The sequence below is a fragment of the Heterodontus francisci genome, chromosome 12 (assembly GCF_036365525.1).
Source record: "Heterodontus francisci isolate sHetFra1 chromosome 12, sHetFra1.hap1, whole genome shotgun sequence".
Taxonomy (NCBI): Eukaryota; Metazoa; Chordata; class Chondrichthyes; order Heterodontiformes; family Heterodontidae; genus Heterodontus; species Heterodontus francisci.
Window position 1 is genome coordinate 83,956,697 of NC_090382.1, and position 21,373 is coordinate 83,978,069.

Consider the following 21,373-nt stretch of genomic DNA (forward strand, 5'->3'; position numbering starts at 1 on the left):
CCTCCTGTGTTGTGACTTACTTTCATTCTATGAAATGCTGTAGTTCGCAATGTTTCCAGAATTTAAGCAACTTCGGTCTTAGGAGCTAGCTTGGTTGAGATGGTTGTCTCATTTTCCTCTGGGATTACAGTTTTATCTAGGTGGGACTTCGGGGTGATGATCTTCCATCTGCAGAGGTGTTATTCATTCTTTTTTGACCTGCTGCTTCTAGGTAAATTCAGCATACATGCTAGTAACTATCTGGTCCAGTTGTCTTAAATCTCACTTCATTTGATTTCAGGGGGAAAACAAATGCCACACTTATATCTACCTGTATCTGGATGGTATAGGTATACAATTTTACTGCTGTAACCTCTCTCCGTGTTAGAGAAATTTTTTCTCCCTTTTACAGAGTTACCCCTCTACACATTCTAGACAGGGAACACCTCCTACCAGTTATGACAATGACAACTAAGAGATTGAGAACTAAAGATGAAGTAGGAAAACCAAGAACTGAGTCAAACTGGAGTTTCAGTGCTAAAACACCATCTGTGCAAAATTGGGCTCATAGTGCTGCTGGCTGTCAATGCCACAGGAACTCAGAGCTCCAATTATGGTGGCTGATCCATTTCTGCCCATTTCCGAGGCTATCCATGCATTGCATCATCATGAGGGCAGTAATGCAGATGTACCGTGCATGTGCCAGAAGCATGCAGAGTGGGAAGATCGTGACTTCACTCAGTGTCTGACTTGCCATTTTGGGCCTTGCACGCCCTCAAACACCAGCTGCATACGGGACCCTTCACTAGCATTATTTAAAAGGCTCACCATGGGACTTTTGACTTTCTTTTGCTATTGCAGAGTTAGTGCAAGTGCTATGTAGTATGTTGTTGGGGAAGTTCTGAAATGTTGTTGGAATCAGAAGGCAGTGGTGATGGACTTTAGCAAGGAGTTCAGAGGAGTTTGAAGGCCTGTCATCAGAAAACTCACTATCACTCGTGGAGGCTATAGTTTTAGTCCCTCTTGGGCTGCAACCTGACAGGGAGTTGGAGCAGAAGCAGCAGAGAGGGGACAAAAGCAAAATACTTCAGATGCTGGAAAATTGAAACAAAAACAGAAAATGCTGGAAATACTCAGCCGGTCAGATAGCATCTGTGGAGAGAAAAACAGAGTGAGGACAGGGGAGCTTTGCGCAGAGGGAGGAGATGGAGGGCTCTCAATAGAAGGCCATACACACCAAAAGAACACTTCTGCTACCTTCACCTCAGCCAGGCGCAATGTCTGAAGTGGCTAAGATTCACAAAGGAGGTGGTCACTGAATTGTGCCACCTCCTCCAACTGGCTCTGCAGCCACAGAGTAGGGTGAGGACAGCATTGCCAGTGGAGATCACAATGGCCCTCAGCTACTACAACCCAGGACCCTTCCATGTTGGAACCAGCAAAATCACAAGCAAGGGTTATCACTCCCTGAACATGCAGTTGGTGGGCAACCGTGCACAGAGCATCATGTTAATGAATGCTGGTTATCCTGGCCACAGCCATGATACTTTCATCCTTTGCCAGTCAGCCATTCCCACCATATTTGAGTGCCACAAAAAAAAGAGAAGGCAGCTGCTTATTGTCAAGGGATATGGCTCATGACACCCCTCCACCACTTGACCACATGTGGACAGTGGGTGTACAATGAGAGCCATGCTACTGCCAGGAACATCGGGGAGCAAACCATTAGCATTCTAAAACAAAGGTTCCACTGCCTGGACCACTCGAGGGGTGCTCTACAATACACACCAATGCTTGTCTGCAAATTCGTGGTGGTCTGATAAGTAGTACAAAACCTGACTCTCATGCGGGTGCAGCCCTTGCTACCAAGCTTTCAGCCTTGGCAGGAGGAAGAGGGGGTGGAAGAAAGGTAAGAGTAGGAAGGGAGGTGGCATCAGGACCTGACTGCTGTCTGCGAGTGGCTAATCAGGCTTCAATTCCTCAAAAATTAACCCCACATCACTGCTGTGCCACAATTCCCCACCTTTCCATCCTTCTGCTATGCACCATCACAGAGTCCTCCTGGTTAGCACTGCAGCCTCACAGCTCCAGCGACCCGGGTTCAGTTCTGGGTACTGCCTGTGTGGAGTTTGCAAGTTCTCCCTGTGACCGCGTGGGTTTCCGCCGGCTGCTCCGGTTTCCTCCCACAGCCAAAGATTTGCAGGTTGATAGGTAAATTGGCCATTGTAAATTGCCCCGAGTGTAGGTAGGTGGTAGGAGAAAGGTGTGGATGTGGTAGGGAATATGGGGTTAATGTAAGATTAGTATAAATGGGTGGTTGTTGGTCGGCACAGACTCGGTGATCCGAAGGGCCTGTTTCAGTGCTGTATCTCTAAATAAATAAATAAATAAAATCATGAAACAAAAGACACCATTAAAAAATTCCATAACAACTTTATCCAACAACATTTCCAATAATACATATAAAACTGAACTATCCACTCTTGTGTGCATTCCCTTAGTGCCTGTCTTGTGTGTGTCTTTGCCTGGCCTAATGCTTCTACACAGTGCTACCTCAGTGGTTGAAACATGGAAGGCTGCTACCTTTCAATTGGGGAGACTGAAGATGGCCCAGCAGGATGCCCTTGAGCAGCTCTGGGACTTGAGGGCCAGGCTTCATACTGCACCACCTTGGCATAGGCGGCAGCAGTCTGGGCTGGTTGGCTGAGAGACATCAGCAGGGACACTGGGAGAGTAGCAGTGTTGGGAGCATGACTACTGTCCTCATGAGAGAGGGCAGCAGGCTAATGCTTAACAAAGATACTGCCATGCCCCCTCCCCCATGGCGGTGGCTTAGCAATCCTGGTAACCTGCTGGAGCACAGAATGCTGTACAGCAGTGAGATCCTGCAAGGCCCTGTGAGCACTAAGGTCATGATGCCTGCATGGCACCAACTGATTTTGCACGACAACAAACATGAATGTCAGTCTATGCTTCCATTGCAGCACTTAGAAACTGGGTGGCTTCTGTCTGTGCTACAATGGAAGCTGAGACATCGGCCATCAGATGCTGCATCACGTTTGGTCCATAAATAGTGTTATGAAGTTGGCCACTGTTACAACTGACCACTCCAGTCAAAGCCCCCAATCAAAATATACAATTCTGATTGTGGTGGGAAGAACGCACTGATAATTCAATCCCATCGCTCCACAGATCGCCTAACATATCATTTAAAACTTTCCAAATTAAAGAAAGACCCAGCCAAATTGTACCATCTATTAACCCCCGAATGAGGCTAACCAAACCAGGTGTCTTTAAATCAACAAATTAACTCTTTAATTAGAAGAACTAAATTCTTAAACACTATGAAGATATAAACAACATTTAAAATAGAAAAAATTAGAGTCCTTGCAAATTTACAGTCCAATGTTGTTTGAAATCCTCACAGAATGTTGCTTGAAGTCCTCACAGAATGTTGCTTGAAGTCTTCCCAGTTATCCGATGCGGGAAGAAAGGTTCTTCCACAGTAGAACAGTCCATAGTCTAACTTCAGCAGTAGGCGATGCTTTCCTTCTGCAACGAATTTCAACAATTAGCGACTTGCAGACACTTTCAATAGAATCAAGCTGACTTTAGAGTTTTTGAGGGATAAAAGATTGTCGTAGACTAACTTCCCTTTCTTCCATTTAAATTGCCAGAGATCTCTGTTTTGGCTTGATTTTTTTTAGAATTTTGAGAGATAATAATTAAACAGACTAAATTCTTATTCCTTCAGTTTAAATGGTTGAGAGCTCTCTTTCCAGGTGCTGTCACCACAGCTGTCTGTGTCCTCTGTGTCTGTGTTCTGTTAGAACAAACTGTCTTCAACTAAAAAGCCAGTTCAATATTGAACTGTAACAAATGTATCGCTTAATACTCACTCCCAGTGGTTGTATCTATGGTAACGAGAATGCACTCTTTGAATCGCAGTCTCCAATGGCTGTTTCCAAGGCAATGAAAATGCACCTTCCTATAACTCCTGAGGCTTGCTGGTCCTTAAAGCAATACTGATCATTTGCAAGCCTTAAATGCAAACCGCATATTCCCGGAAGAAAAACCACAGGACCATGACACCTCCGCTCCTAGCGGAATGAAATGCCATTCCTGAAATGCGTCTCATTACAATGGGTGAAAAAAAATACAAATTGAAAAAAACGCTAACTTTTTTTCACGCATTACAGATATACACTTTCTAAAAAAAAATGTTTAGACTACAGGAACAACATCCACCAGAACATTTTGGCTTTAAATTTTCAAAAGGTTGTTCCAGTTAACCCATTTCAAATTTACAAGCATAGTCTTCCAATTGTTTAGTGTTTTCCTTCCAAGTGCCCATATTGTCCATCACCTCAGCCAGGTGAGCTGCACAGCTAGGAGCACTGACCACTATTCTCTATTCACTATTCTCTGAGAAGTTTCTCGAGTACCCCTTAATCTATGTGGCATCACTTGACACTGGAAAACCCTGTCCAGTGTAACAAATGCTGATTTTATTTTTTACTCTAGGGTGTCAAAGGAATTTGACAGTATCCTTCCAACACATTTGTCTCTTCAAGACACAGTGTGTTGCCCACTCTGTCTATACAGTCCTTTAAATGAGAATTTGGGTAGGAGTCTGCCTTCTTTACCACAGTGACCTTTCTAGGGTCTATGCAAGTTTGAGCCGTCCCACCAGGTATAGTCATCAAGACCATCTGCGAATTCCAGTTGTCCTGACTAGGTTCATCTAAATGGCCCTTCAGCATGCATTGTACCTCTGCTTCCACTTGGGCCTGTCTGTCTGGATCTAAGCAGCAAGGATGTAGTTTTAAAGGAATGGTTCCCCCTATACCCACATCATGTGTGTCTAAGGTTGTACATCCTGGCTTATCCCGACAAACTTTTTGAAACGTTGTGACAACTCTGGTTAGGACTTCATGCTGTTTTGCCTCTAAATGTAAAAGCCTATTGTTTAATTTTCCTAGTCATTCTGTATTCACTAATCTGATAGTTGGAGGTTCAAGCTGAGAATTTCCTAGGCCTGCTTCTGCCTCATCCTCACTATCCATTTCCTTCTCCACAGTCCCAATTACCTGACATACCTGCACTGGCTTCTTCTCCTCCCTGTGGTAATATGGTTTAAGAAAATTAATGTGACAAAACCGGTTCTTCATCCAGCGATCAGGGGTATCAATCAAGTAATCTACCTTACCCACCCTTTTGATCACTCTATATGGGCCACTGAAGCATGCTTTCACTGGTTCTCCCTGTGATGGTAACAACACTAATACCTCATTGCCTGGTTTTATGGTAGGTTGTAGTTTTCCCACCGTTTGACAGGTGTGGCATGCCCTCCAAAATTGTGTCACATTCTTTGTAAGACCTGGCCAGTATTAATGCTTGCTTATGTGTGATTTGGTCTTCCAAATTCCCCTATGTCCTGAAAAGGGAATGTCCTGTGCTAACTTTAATAATCCTTGTCGCTATTTAGGTGGTACCACTATCTGTTCAACAACTGTCCAGTCTTCGTCGGCAGGTCTATGAGGCGGTCTCCATTTCCTCCTCAAAACCCCGTTTGCCATATAATAGCCTTCCAGAACTCCTTTCACCTCAGCTTCTGACAGAGCCGTCTGTGTTATTTTGTAGATCTCTGGATCAGCTTGCTGCGCTGCAACGATAGATGATCTGTTAAACATCTCATTTGGATTATCTAAATTCCCAAATAAGGTTTCAGATACTTGACTATCTATTTGTGGTTCCCTTTTTACCTCCGACAATGGATCCTGTTTAGCCATTGCTCAGGTAACTACACACACAGGAAATATTCCCGGAACTTGTTCCTGTAATTGCTCCGTTTCCTTAATTTCACTTGATTCCTCGGTAACTATAGGAGAAACTGATATTTTTGATCCTGCCAAATCATTTCCTAGGAGTAGATCAATTCCCTTTACTGGTTAACTGTGGACAACACCTACAATTACTATCCCAGATATTCAGTCACTCTCTAGGCATACTTTATACAAAGGTATGATATATACACCCTGCCAATTCCATTAACTAAAACTTTAGCGTTCAAGGTGCTCTCTGGTAGAAACTTCATATCTTTCCCCAGCAAGAGTGTTTGGGTTGCTCCTGCATCCCTGAGTATAATGATAGGGTTTCCTGCCTCAATTACAGGATACGGAGTTACTCTCCCCTTTGACAGAAAATCATTATAACTCTCATTATTCTTAACCTCTACACTCCTTTCAGTTTTAGTATCTGGTTTTACATTCACAGCTGTCATTAAAGCTGTAGCCTGGTCTGCTATACTCTCAGTCAGAGTCTTTTTCTCTGCACTAACTTTGCATACCCCAACAAATCGTATGGGTTTACCTCACGATTTCCAGCACTCTGAACGAAGATGACCCATTTTGTTGCAATGATAACACTTTGGCTTGCGAACCTCACTTCTACCCTCAGCACCTTCCTTTCTGACCTGAGGAGGTGATCCTGGGGCATTCCCAGCTGTTCTTTCTTGTCCTCGGCTACTTGCCTTCCTTTCACTCTCCCACTTGCTATCCTTCTCGGGTTTATGGGGGTGGCGGACAAAATAATTTGGCTTATTCACAAGCTCAAAATCATCAATAACCTCTGCTGCTTGCCTAGCTTTCAAAACTTTCAGGTTATCTATATGAGTTCTCACTACTGAACGAATGGAGTTTTTAAACTGTTCTAAGAGAATCAATTCTCAAAGGTTCTCATATGTGGTTTCTATCTTTAATGCCCGTATCCAATGGTCAAAATTCATTTGCTTCACCCTCTCAAATTCCAAATATGTCTGTCCAGTATGTTCCGAAACTTCTGACGGTAAGCTTCAGGGACTAACTCATACGCAGAGAGAATAGCCTTTTTGCCATCTCATAATCTGCAGAAGCCTCTTCAGAAAGCATGGCATACGCTTCATGAGCTCTGCTGACCAGCGTGTCCTGCTTGAGCAATGTCATGTCCAGCTTTCTTTCGGTCATTTCATCTGTTTGGCTATTTTTTCAAAAGATGTGAAAAATGCCTCTACGTCCCTTTCCTCGAACCTAGGAAGAGCCTGTATAAATTTAAACAACTTCTCACTGGGTCCTGATCTAAATTCAGATTCTTCCTGACCCGAATTTTCCCTAGATTTAATACTACCCCATTGTCTCAGTTCCATCTCTTTTAATTTAAATTCCCTCTCTTCTCTTTCACTCTCTCTCTGAAGTTTAAGTTTTCTTAATTCTTTTTCTGCCTCAAGTTTTTTCATTTCTAACTGAATCCTAGCCAATACCACTACATCACTCGGACCTACTACCTTCTTGTTCCTTGTATTGCCCTTCATCTGTATCATCATCATCATCATCTTCTTCTACTAATTCCAGATGTTCGGCTATTGTGTCAATTATCTCTTTTTTTGGCACCTGATTTCAATTGCAACCCCAATTTCACTGCCAATTCTTTTAATTTGCTCTTAGTTAAAATTATCAAGTTACTCAGGAAAATATTCTGCTTTCCCAAAAATTCTGCTACAAACATGACCAAAACTCTTGCTACAACCAAGAGCGAGACCGGGCGGACCTGCGAGGAGACAGGCACCGGTGAGCGGGAGTTCCAGCAGTTTAAAAGAGGCTGCGAGAAACCAGGGAAAGGGAGCGAGACCGAGGGTACCTGCGAGGAGACAGGCACCGGTGAACGGGAATTCCAACGGCTCACATACTGTCACAGACTCTCACAGGGACAGCGAGAGATTTCCACGACTGACATCACAGTTCAGAAAGTGATGCGTTGCAAGGGGAGGCTGCTGATTGGTAAGTAGGAACAGGTGAGTATTTCTACCCTTTTTTACTACTTTCAATAGCCGAAGTAAAAGTAAAGGTAGGGAATTTAGATTGTAGTAGGTAGTGTTCGTAGTAGAGTAGTAGGAGTAGAATAAAGTCCCTAGTGTAATTAGTACTCTAAACTAAAGGGAGTAACAAAGGAGCTTAATCTAAGGCTAAGTCAAGGCAGGAGAGCTCAGCCCCCATGGCATGCACCTCCTGCGCTATGTGGGAAATCAGGGACACTTCCAGTGTCTCTGGCAACCATGTTTGCAGGAAGTGTGTCCAGCTGCAGCTACTGGCTGACCGCATTGCACAGCGGGAGCTACGGATGGACTCACTGTGGAGCATCCGCGATGCTGAGGACGTTGTGGAAAGCACATTTAGTGAGGTGGTCACACCACAGGTAATGGCTGCAGAGGCAGAAAAGGGATGGGTGACCACCAGGAGGAGTAGTAGGTGCAGGCAGGTAGTGCAGGGGTCCCCTGTGGTCATCCCTCTCTCAAACAGATATACTGCTTTGGATACTGTTGGGGGATGGCCTCCCAGGGTAAAGCAGCAACAGCCAAGTTCGTGGAACCATGGATGTCTCTGCTGCACAGGAGGGGATGAAAAAGAGTGGGGGAGCCATACTGATAGGCGATTTAATCGTAAGGGGAACAGACAAGCGTTTCTGTGGCCACAAACGAGATTCCAGGATGGTATGTTGCCTCCCTGGTGCTAGGGTCAAGGATGTCTCGGAGCAGCTGCAGGACATTCTGAAGGGAGAGTGTGAACAGTCAGAGGTCGTGGTACACATTGGTACCAACGACAGAGGTAGAAAGAGGGATAAGGTCCTGCAACAAGAATTTAGGGAGCTAGGTAGCAGATTAAAAAGCAGGAACTCAAAGGTTGTAATCTCTGGATTAAACATAGAAACATAGAAGATAGGAGCAGGAGTAGGCCATTTGGCCCTTCGAGCCTGCTCTGCCATTCAATATGATCATGGCTGATCATCCAACTCAGGAGACTGTTCTGGCTTTCGCCCCATACCCTTTGATCCCTTTAGACCCAAGAGCTATATCTAACTCCTTTTTGAAAACATACAATGTTTTGGCTTCAACTGCTTTCTGTGGGAGCGAATTCCACAGGCTCACCACTCTTTGGGTGAAGAAATTTCTCCTCATCTCAGTCCTGAAAGGTTTACCCCGTATCCTTAGACTATGACCCATGGTTCTGGACTCCCCCACCATAGGGAACATCCTTCCTGCATCTACCGTGTCAAGTCCTGTTAGAAATTTATAGGTTTCTGTGAGATCCCCCCTCATTCTTCTGAACTCCAGCGAATATAATCCTAACCGACTTAATCTCTCCTCATACATCAGTCCCGCCATCCCAGGAATCAGTCTGGTAAACCTTCGCTGCACTCCCTCTATAGCAAGAACATCCTTCCTCAGATAAGGAGACTAAAACTGCACACAATATTCCAGGTATGGCCTTACCAAGGCCCTGTATAATTGCAGCAAGACATCCCTGCTTCCGTATTCGAATCCTCTTGCTATGAAAGCCAACATACCATTTGCCCTTTGTATCGTCTGTTGCACCTGCATGCTTACCTTCAGCGACTGGTGTACAAGAAAACCCAGGTCTTGCTTCATATTCCCCTCTCCCAGTTTATAGCCGTTCAGATAATAATCTGCCTTCCTGTTTTTGCTACCAAAGTGGATAACCTCACATTTATCCACATTATATTGCATCTGCCATGCATTTGCCCACTCACACAACTTGTCCAAATCAACCTGAAGCCTGTCTGCATCCTCCTCACCCTCTTACCCAGTTTTGTGTCATCTGCAAATTTGGAGATATTACATTTAGTTCCCTCATCTAAATCATTCATATATATTGTGAATAGCTGGGGACCTAGCACCAATCCCTGCGGTACCCCACTAGTCACTGCCCACCATTCAGAAAAAGACCCATTTCTCCCTACTCTTTGTTTCCAGTCCGCCAACCAATTTTCTATCCATCGCAATACACTACCCCCAATCCCATGCACTTTAATTTTACATGCTAATCTCTTATGTGGGACTTTGTCGAAAGCCTTTCGAAAGTCCTAATAAACCAGATTTACTGGCCCCCCTTCATCAACTCTACTAGTTACATCCTCGAAGAATTCTAGTTGATTTGTCAAGCATGATTTCCCTTTCGTAAATCCATGCTGACGCTGTCCGATTCTACCACTGTTCTCCAAGTGCTCTGCTATAAAATCTTTGATAATGGACTCTAGAATTTTCCCCACTACCGACGTCAGGCTGACTGGTCTATAATTCCCTGCTTTCTCTCAACCTCTCTTTTTAAATAGTGGGGTTACATTAGCTACCCTCCAATCTGTAGGAACTGTTCCAGAGTCTATAGAATCTTGGAAGATGACGACCAATGCATCCACTATTTCTAGGGCCACTTCCTTAAGTACTCTCGGATGCATACCATCAGGCCCTGGGGATTTATCGGCCTTCAATTCCATCAATTTCCCCAACACCATTTCTCTACTAATACTGATTTCTTTCAGTTCCTCTCTCTCACTAAGCCTTGTGTTCCCCAACATTTTTGGTATATTTGTGTCCTCCTTGGTGAAGACAGAACCAAAGTATGCACTTGGTTGGTCAGCCATTTCTTTATTCCCTATAATAAATTCCCCTGTTTCTGACTGTAAGGGACCTACATTTGTCTTCACCAATCTTTTTCTCTTCACATACCTATAGAAACTTTTACAGTCAGTTTTTATGTTCCCTGCAAGCTTGCTCTCGAACTCTATTTTCCTCTTCTTAATCAATCCCTTGGTCCTCCTTTGCTGAATTCTAAATTGCTCCCAATCCTCAGGTCTGTTGTCTCTTCTGGCAAATTTATATGCCTCTTCCTTGGATCTAATGCTATCTCTAATTTCCCTTGTAAGCCATGGTTTGGCTACCTTTCCCGTTTTACTTTTGCGCCAGACAGGAATAAACAATTGTTGCAGTTCATCCATGCGCTCTTTGAATGTTTGCCATTGCCTATCCACCATCATCCCTTTAAGTAATGTTTCCCAATCCGTCGTGGCCAACTTGCGCCTCATACCTTCATAGTTCCCTTTACTAAGATTCAGGACCCTTGTCTCAGAATCAGCTACGTCACTCTCCATCTTGATGAAGAATTCTATAATGTTATGGTCACTCGTCCCCAAGGGGTCTCGCACCACCAGATTGTCAATTATTCCTTTCTCATTACACAATACCCAGTCTAGGATGGCCTGTTCTCTAGTTGGTTCCTCAATGTATTGGTCCAGAGCTTTGAGCTTTCCTGCCATGACTTAACCCTTTAAATTAAATTAAACCTTCTGGAAGATCTTCATGTCCAATAATGCCAGTTACTGTAGGGCCCTTCTTCCCTGGTCCTCATTACTACAGAACTCCCTAAAAAAAAATCACTACTTACTATATTTGAAATAAACTTTCAACTTTTAAACTTTTCTTACCTGAGGTACTTACCCAGCTATTTAGAGCTATTCCCTAACAGCAGTGACTCGCCAACCAATCACCTTGCAGCTCTGCTGTGACATCACTGTCCGACTGCTCTTCGCTCCTGAAGGTAAGAGACTGGGCCTCGATCCTCGGATTTGATTTATAGGCTCCGCTGTCAGCGTTCTGCCCACAGGTCTGCTCTGCTCCTCTCCGCTGCACTCCTGAAGGTAAGAGACTGGGTCTCGATCCTCGGGATTGATTTATAGGCTCCGCTCTCGGCGTTCTCCCCACAGGTCTGCTCCGCTGCTCTCCACTCCACTCCCAGAAGGTAAGAGACTGGGCCTCGATCCTCGGGTTCGATTTATAGGCTCCGCTCTCGGCGTTTTCCCCACAGGACTGCTCTGCTCCTCTCTGCTCCGCTCCCAGAAGGTAAGGTAATTACTCCCAGTGCCACGTGCTAGTGAGTATAGGAACAGGAGGATAGAGCAGATGAATGCGTGGCTGAGAAGGTGGTGCAGGAGGGAAGGCTTTAGTTTCCTGGATCACTGGGTCTGTTTCTGGCAAAGGTGGGACCTGTACAAGTTTGACGGGTTGCACCTGAACTGGAACGGGACCAACGTCCTGGCTGGGAGGTTTGCTCTTGCTGTTGTGGGGTGGGGAGGGTTTAAACTAATTTGGCAGGGGGATGGGATACAGAGTGGAGTCACAGTAGGGGGTGATGCACAGTCAAAAATAGAAGAGAAACTGAGTCAGTCTGGAAGGCAGAGCAAATATAGACTTGTTAAGGCACAAGTGAAAAATGCAAGGCTGGATTGCATCTATTTTAATGCAAGGAGTCTTACTAGTAAGGCAGATGAATTGAGGGCATTGATTAGCACATGGCATTATGAATTATTGCTATCACAGAGACATGGGGTCGAGGGAGGGGCAGGACTGGCAACTCAATATTCCAGGGTATAGAACCTTCAGGCATGACGGGAGGGGATAAAAGAGGAGGTGGCATTGCACTGTTGATCACGGAGTCAATTACTGCAGTAAGGAGGGATGATATCTCAGTAAGTTCCTCAAATAAGGCCACATGGGTAGAACTTAAAAACAAAAAGGGGGCAATCACTTGGCTGGGAGTGTACTACAGGCCCCCAAACAGTTCGGGAGAGATAGAGGAGCAGATATGTAGGCAAATCTCAGAGAGGTGTAAAAGTAATAGGGTAATAATGGTAGGGGATTTCAACCTCCCCAATATCAACTGGGATAGTCATAGTGCAAAAGGCTTAAAGGGGGCGGAATTCTTAAAATGCATACAGGAGAGCTTTTTGAGCCAGTACGTAGATAGTCCGACAAAAGAAGGGGCAGTACTGGACCCAATCCTAGGGAATGAAGCCGGACATGTGGTAGAAGTATCAGTGGGGGAACATTTTGGGGATAGTGACCTTAACTCTGTAAGATTTAAGGTAGTTATGGAAAAGGACAAAGATGGACCGGAAATAAAGGTACTGAATTGGGGGAAGGCTGATTTTAAGATGATAAAACAGGATCTAGCAGCTACTTGTAGGAAAGTCTACATCAGATCAGTGGGAGTCATTCAAAGAGGAAATAGTGAGAGTTCAGAGCCAACATGTACCCATTAAGGTGAAGGGTAGGACCAACAAGTCCAGGGTTCGTTGGATGTCAAGGGATATAGAGGATTGGAAAAGGGAAAAAAAGGAGGCTTATGGCAGATTCAGAGCGCTGAAAGCAGTGGAGACACTAGAGGGGTATAGAAAGTGTAGGGGGGTACTTAAAAAAGTAATTAGGAAGAGCGAAGAGGGGACATGAAAAAACTCTGGCGGGCAAGATGAAGGAAAAGATCAGGGAGGGGGACTGTGATATACTTGAACATATTAGCATTGAAAGGGAGGAAGTATTAGCTGTTTCAGCGGGCTTAAAAGTGGATACATCCCCGGGCCCAGATGAGATGTATCCCAGGCTGCTATGTGAGGCAAGGGAGGAGATTGAAGGGGCTCTGACACAAATTTTCAAATCCTCTCTGGCCACAGGAGAGGTACCAGAGGACTGGAGGACAACCGATGTGGTACCATTATTTAAGAAGGGTAGCAGGGATAAATCAGTTAATTACAGGCTGGTGAGTCTAACATCGGCGGTTGGGAAACTATTGGAAAATATTCTGAGGGACAGGATTAATCTCCATTTGGAGAGGCAGGGATTAATCAGGGATAGTCAGCATGGCTTTGTCAGGGGGAGATCGTGTCTGACTAACTTGATTGAATTTTTTGAGTCGGTGATGAAATGTGTAGATGAGGGTAAAGAAGTTGATGTAGTCTATTTGGACTTCAGTAAGGCTTTTGATAAGGTCCTGCATGGGAGATTGGTTAAGAAGGTAAGAGCCCATGGGATCCAGGTCAATTTGGCAAATTGGATCTAAAATTGGCTTAGTGGCAGGAGGCAGAGGGTAATGGTCGAGGGTTGTTTTTGCGAGTGGATGCCTATGACCAGTGGTGTACTGCAGGGATCGGTGCTGGGACCATTGCTGTTTGTAGTGTACATTAATGATTTAGATGTGAATATAGGAGGTATGATCAATAAGTCTGCAGATGACATGAAAATTGGTGGTGTCGTAAATAGTGAGGAGGAAAGCCTTAGATTACAGGACGATATAGATGGGCTGGTAAGATGGGCGGAGCAGTGGCAAATGGAATTTAATCCTGAGAAGTGTGAGGTGATGCATTTTGGGAGGACCAACAAGGCAAGGGAATATGCAATGTATGGTATGACCCTCGGAAGTAAAGAGGGTCAGAGGGACCTTGGTGTACTTGTCCATAGATCACTGAAGGCAGCAGCACAGGTAGATAAGGTGGTTAGGAAAGCATATGGGATACTTGCCTTTATTAGGCGAGGCATAGAATATAAGAGCAGGGAGGTTATGATGGAGCTGTATAAAATGCTAGTTCGGCCACAGCTGGAGTACTGTTGCCTGGGCTGGAGCATTTCAGCTATGAAGAGCGACTGAAAAGGCTAAAGTTGTTTTCCTTCGAGCAGAGAAGGCTGAGGGGAGATAAGATTGAGGTGTACAAAATTTTGCGGGACATTGATAGGTTAGATATTTCCCTTAGCGGAGAGGTCAATAACCAGGGGGCATAGATTTAAGGTAAGGTGCAGGAGGTTTAGAGTGGATTTCAGGAAAAATATTTTCACCCAGAGGGTAGTGGGAATCTGGAACGCACTGCCTGAAGAGGTGGTAGAGGCAGGAACCCTCACAACTTTTAAGGAGTATTTAGATGAGCACTTGTAATGCCATAGCATACAAGGCTAGGGGCCAAGTGCTGGAAAATAGGATTAGAATAGTTCGGTGCTGACCGGCACAGACACGATGGGCCGAAGGGCCTGCTTCTGTGCTGTATAACTCTATGACTCTATGACACTAATGCCATAACAATGGTATAGACTGTACTTTATTATACAAGAGATCTGGTTCTTTTAATTTCTTTGTAATTGGTGTCGGATTTAGATCCCAACAATCGAGTTTCCAATTGATGAGATCCCAGACTTGAGAGCAATTAATGTGATACCAAATGTAAGACCCCAATTTAAATATGTTATCCCAGAGACGAATAATTACTAGAATTCCAAATGCGAGCCCTCCAAATTTGTCTGATTCAGAACCCGGACACATGCCACCGAATTAAATATGATTCAACTGCAAGCGAGCCCCCAATTAAGATATGATTCAAATCCCGAGAAACCCAATTAATATGTGATTCAAATCTTGAGTGAGCCCCCTATTAATATGTTATTCAAATCCCGGACGAGCCCCCAATAAATATTTTACGACCGACCACTCCGGTCAAAGCCCCCAATCAAAATATACGATTCTGATTGTTTTGGGAGAAACGCACTGATAATTCAATCCCGTCGCTCCACAGATCGCCTAACATATCATTTAAAACTTTCCAAATTAAAGGAAGACCCAGCCAAATTGTACCATCTATTAACCCCCGAATGAGGCTAACCAAACCAGCTTTCTTTAAATCAACAAATTAACTCTTTAATTAGAAGAACTACATTTTTAAACACATTTAAAATAGAAAAAAATAGAGTCCTTGCAAATTGACAGTCCAATGTTGCTAGAAGTCCTCATAAAATGTTGCTTGAAATCCTCACAGAATGTTGCTTGAAGTCCTCCCAGTCATCCGATGTGGGAAAAAAGGTTCTTCCACAGTAGAACAGTCCATATTCTAACTTCAGTAGTAGGTGATGCTTTCCTTCTGCAGCGAATTTCAATAATTAGTGACTTGCAAACACTTTCAATAGAATCAAGCTGACTTTAGAGTTTTTGAGGGATAAAAGATTGTCACAGTCTAACTTCCCTTTCCTCAATTTAAATTACCAGAGATCTCTGTTTTGGCTTGACTTTTTTTTTTAGAATTTTGAGAGATAATAATTAAACAGACTAAAATCCTATTCCTTCAGTTTAAATGGTTGAGAGCTCTCTTTCCAGGTGCTGTCACTACAGCTGTCTGTGTCCTCTGTATCTGTGTTCTGTTAGAACAAACTGTTTTCAACTAAAAAGCCAGTTCAAAATTGAATTGTAACAAATGTATCGCTTAATACTCACTCCCAGTGGCTGCATCTATGTTAACAAGAATGTACCCTTTGAATCGCAGTCTCCAAATGGCTGTTTCTCAGGCAACAAAAATGTACCTTCCTATAACTCCTGAGGCTTGCTGGTTCTTAAAGCAATACTGATAATTTGCAAGCCTTAAATGCAAATCGCATATTCCCATAAAAAAAGACTATGGGACCATGACACCACCACTTCCACAGTGGAAAGGATGGGCTCCAAGCTCTATGTGAATCCCTTTGCAAAGTTGCAGCTGGACTCCTTCATGGTCCTTCACAGTGACAACAGGCTCTCTGGCAGGCCTACCAGTGCACCAAGCATCTCTGTGCATGCCCATCAGTGTTCTCCGGTACGCTGCCCCATCAAAGTCCTCATCGAGGTCCACTTCAGCAGGACCCGTTGCCACCTCGTTTTCCAGGGAGCTGGCACACATTCTATCCTTTCTTACTGACCTGGTTGCAGCCGACTCATGTCTGGTGATCATGTGCAGATCCTGCCTCTATACTACCCTCTAAATCCTGCACAATGCCAGTCTCTGTGCTGCTGGCTGTAAGTGTCAGATCAACTGATGGTGGTTCTTCACGAGACGTGTGCCCTTGCTCGCACCCTTCATTGTGTGACTGCACTGACTGGTCAGGCAGCAGTTCTTGGGTATCTGCAAGCATAAATGCAGACGTGGAGGGTGGTGTGAGTGAAGGGGAGAGGTGGGGTGGAAAGCATGTGGTCCATGATTACTACATCTGCAGCTTGCACTTCAAGTCAGATATTTTGTAAGAGAGAGGGAAGAATGTCAGTGTTTGTGTTGCAAGGTATTTGAGTGATGTGCCTGTCACAGCTGAATAACTGAAGGTATGTGGAAGCTGTGAGATGTGGGTCTGAGGATGGCAGCAGTGGTAAGTGTGTGAGGGTGACGTGGAGCATCTGAATGTTAGGCATGAAGCCTAATTGCTACAGGTTGCTGATGGCTGCATGATTGGGCTGTGGTGTACTGAGCAGCATGTGAGGTTGGTGATATGGTGGGGACAGATGGCATTTGAAGATTCATTCACTGCCCTGGACACTCATGTGAGGTTCTTTATCTTTTTGTGGCACAGTAGGCAGATCCTGGGGGCCACACAATATGAGCCTGGAGGGCCCCCTGGCCCCCTGAGGAAACATGAATTCTTTTCTCCTTCCTCCCTCCTGGACTAAGGCCTCCAGCATCGCATCAGAGCACCTTGGAGTCCTCTCTCTAACCTGCTGCTGTATTGGTCGTGTTATTCCTGCTCTGAGACATGTTTTGATACAGTTCCAACAGTTGCTGCAGCCTGAATGCCTTTATGAAGTGCAGGCTAGCTGTAACTAGAGCTAGCCACGCAAACAGCTGGGCCCCATACTGAACAAGCAGCCAGCAATCACATATCGTGATTCCCAAGCCTGAAAATTGGCACTATCGAATTTTTAGCCTCTTTTCTATATCTTTAATTTTTAATGAAACTTCATCAATTCCACTGACCAAACTACGTGACACATGGTGGAAGAATTTTCCTCATTTTTGTATCAGTTACCTCACACAACCATGTTGGTATCCTGAATGACTTCTGGTTATTTATATGTCAGTACCCAGACTTGTCAGGTGACACTTCCACTCTTTTCACTTTGAGGGGGTGATTTTTACAGCGTGTTCAGGCGCTAAAGAGCCTTCCGAGGTGGCTAAGATGGAGGTCTTGAGCTGAACCATCTGTTTAGCCCAGGTTTAGTGGAAGAAGTCATCTTGATAAGAGAATTTAAGCCTGAGCTAAGATCACGCAGAAGCTTGTTAAAAAGCTAATTACCACTTAAAATGCATACTGGCACTCATTAAAGAGGCTGCACAACATTTTGGTACGTGGGCGGCACAGTGGTGCAGTGGTTAGCACCGCAGCCTCACAGCTCCAGCGACCCGGGTTCAATTCTGGGTACTGCCTGTGTGGAGTTTGCAAGTTCTCCCTGTGTCTGCGTGGGTTTCCTCCGGGTGCTCCGGTTTCCTCCCACAGCCAAAAGACTTGCAGGTTGATAGGTAAATTGGCCATTATACATTGCCCCTAGTATAGGTAGGTGGTAGGGGAATATAGGGACAGGTGAGGATGTGGTGGGAATATGGGATTAGTGTAGGTTTAGTATAAATGGGTGGTTAATGGTCAGCACAGACTCGAAGGGCCTGTTTCAGTGCTGTATCTTTAAATCTAAAATCTAATGCTTGTCCTAATGTCCTCTTCTAACAGTGGTCTGCTGTTTGGGAGTAAACATGACTGATGTCGATTTCAACTGCTATTTAAAGGGAAACTCACCATTTCATGTCCACTTGCCGTCAGAGCTGTGAAGAGGATCGCAGAACCACATCAGAAGACTTTCTGGGACACATTTTCAAGACCTCATCAAATTTGAACAATATCTATTCCAGAAATTCTTTGAGGACTTCAGCTAAAAAGAGTAAGTGCTGAGCTACTCCATTGGATACCTTATTGGAGTCACCAGGAGAAAGGGAGTGCTTGGTCATGAACATCTTGCCAGGGGTCTCCCTTGGTATAGGTGAGAAATGGGAGTAGGACAAGAGGTCAGGCAGAGCAGCAGCACCTGCTGTAGGAGAGAGGGATGGGCGGGCGAGGTGGTGTCCTTCGCTCTGTGGGTAGAGGACATCCCTCCTCCTCTGGATCCACCACCAGGACCTCCAGTCCGAGAACCTGTGTGCCCTCTCACTCTGTCCCTAAGCCACCCTGCAATGTACTTCTGTTTGTCGGATAGTGCACTCCCCACCTTTAGTAGAAGTGGGTGTGAGGAACCCACATCTACTGCTCCACAAAAATTGCATCTATTAACACTTAAGTACTAAACCTGCAAGTGTCTGGTTTAGCAGTTCCAGACAAGTTTAAATTATGATAATCAGCAATTAGAGCCAAAAGTGTGTGCCAAAACGAAACTTTCAATCAGGCATTTATTTGCACAGCACCCATTTAGTGCCTGTTTTCACCCTGCGGCTGACTTTCACTAGTGCCACTGGGCTGGAATAGGGCAATAACACCTCAAATATTGTGGGGTTGAATTTACAGCCTTGTTTTAACTCCCAATATGCCTGTTGCAATTTCATTTTGGGCCTTGCGAAGAACTGCTAGAATGCCTGCCTCTTTCAGATATGTAAGGTATGTAAATCGAAATCCTATAATTACATAGGAAGCTGACAGAATTTCGAGGTACCAAAGAATGTAGCGTGTGAAATCTAACCAGCAATCCTTATAGGGACCACTGCAGGCTGCTCAGAAAAATGCCAAAGATAAATTAAATATTTTATGGGGCTAGGAAGAGCCATCGAAACTCTAATTGTCACGCTGCCTCTCCACGATCTCTCTCGATTCCTCCACTGCCTCTGTGCCATCAGACTGCTTGTCCAACAACCAATCTTGGATGAGTCATAATTTGTTCCAGCTAAATATCGGAGAAACCAAAGTCATGGGGCCATAATGTAGCCAGCGAACAAATGGCACCTGCCGTTTGTCAGGCATGCGTGTTTAATTTCCATGAGACTTTACACTACAAACTGCTATAAATGGGAGATCAAAATGGTACAGCACCCTCTACAGGGCATTTGGGATCTGTGTGAATAGGGCAAGCAACTTTGTATCTCCTTAACCAATCAGATTGAAAGATAGAGGATTGCACAGGATAGAGTTTTAACTAGGAAGGGTAACTTAAAATAACCAATTCAATATCAAATCAGGTGCAGAAAGCAAAATAAAGAGATGCAAAGAAAGATTGGATTAAAGAAGAGAAAAAGGAGACAGAAAGAAAAAGTTTAAAAAACTCCAACAACATGCTACCCTCATCGATCTTCCTTGTTACCTCCTTGAAAAATTCAATTGAGTTTGTCAGACATGACTCCCTTAACAAGTCCATGCTGACTGTCATTGATTAATCCTTTCTGTCTGATGATTTATACTGCCCCTCAGAATTTTTTCCCCATAATTAACACACCACTGAGGTTAGGCTGACTGGCCTCTAATTCCTCAGTCTATCCCTTCCTTTTTAAACAACAGTACAATGTTAGTGATCTTCTTGTCCTTTGGCACCACATCTGTAACCAGAGATGATTGGAAAATGATGGCCACAGTCTCTGTTATTTTCTCCCTTGCTTCTCTTAGCAGCCTGGGATTCATTGCATCTATTTAAGGAACATAGGACTTGGGAGCAGGAGTACGTCATTCAGCCCTATGAGCTTGTTCTGCCATTCGATAAGATCATAGCTGATCTGGTTATGGTCTCAACTCTATTTTCCTGTCTGGCCCCCATTTCTCTGACCTTTGTCCCTGCACAGCAAGTGAGAATCTGGCTTCTTTGGATTGAGGTCTATTCCCTGCACACTTTGCTCATCTCAGAAATCCATGCTTGCCAGTCTAACTGCAATACAATCAGATCCATGAATCAGTTAGTCCCTTCATTAAGAAGACTACTGGTATGCTCAAGCAATGATTTCACTGCCTGCACTGGTCTGATGGTTTCCCCAAATGCAGCACAGAGTGTCCCATATTGTAATGGCTTGCTATATGCTACCTAACTTTGCTGCGCAACTGAGGCAATACATGGAGTCACCATTGAGTGAGGAATGTTGTATTATTGCCTTTAAGAGTGATGTCCCTTTTGTTGCAGCAGCTTTTTCGGAAGCAGAGATAGTGCGAGCGAGTTAACAGCTGGGAAGTCAGTTTCAGCTTAAAGTAGATTACCTTTTGTTTCAGCGGACCAGGGGACTGCTGGGTAAGTAAAAACCTATATATTTGGGCAGTGGCTGAACCCGAGACACTACATGTGTAGTGTCTCCCACCCGCCCTCCTCCTCTAACCAAAAAAAAAGGACTCTGGTGTGTTGATAAGGTAAGCTTTTTTATTTCTTCTGTATCGTGTGATTGGTTAAAAATTTACTTTTTTTTTTACTTTTCTTTTTTTGATTTATCTATTAATTGGTTATTTGAAAAAGACCATAGCAGAGAAGTATCAGAAAGTATTTAACTCATAAATTTATATAAAGTAATAAAGTAATTAACTAAGTAGAGATGGCTGGGCAGGTGATGTGCTGTAGCTGTATGATGTGGGAGCTGGCTGTCCCCATTGTGAACAGCAGGGACCACATCTGCAGCAAGTGTTGGTTGCTGGAAGAACTCTGGCTCAGAGTTGATGATCTGGAATCTGAGCTTCAAACACTGCGGCACATCCGGGAGGGGGAGAGTTACCTGGACGTTTTGTTTCAGGAGGCAGTTACACCTGGTAGATTAAGTAATTCAAATTCAGTTAGTGATCAGGGACAACAGGGTGTGATTGCAAGTGAGGCAGGCAGGGGGATCCTGAGTTCAGGAGTGGAGGAGCCTCAGCCTTTGACCTTATCCAACAGGTACGAGATACTTGCTCCCTGTGTGGATGAGGAAAAGGGCTGCGGGGAGGATGAGCCAACTGACCATGGCACCATGGTGCAGA

At 44.4% G+C, this 21,373-nt stretch overlaps 1 long non-coding RNA gene across 1 annotated transcript in view; it reads right to left on the bottom strand.

Moving 5' to 3' along the window:
* Window positions 1-15,380: 15,380 nt before the first annotated feature.
* LOC137375639 (uncharacterized) overlaps window positions 15,381-21,373 on the bottom strand; it is a 70,487-nt gene continuing 64,494 nt past the window's right edge. Inside the window, exon 3 of the long non-coding RNA XR_010976053.1 lies at window positions 15,381-15,540. This is a non-coding gene — a long non-coding RNA (uncharacterized lncRNA). The remainder of the gene's footprint in view (window positions 15,541-21,373) is intronic.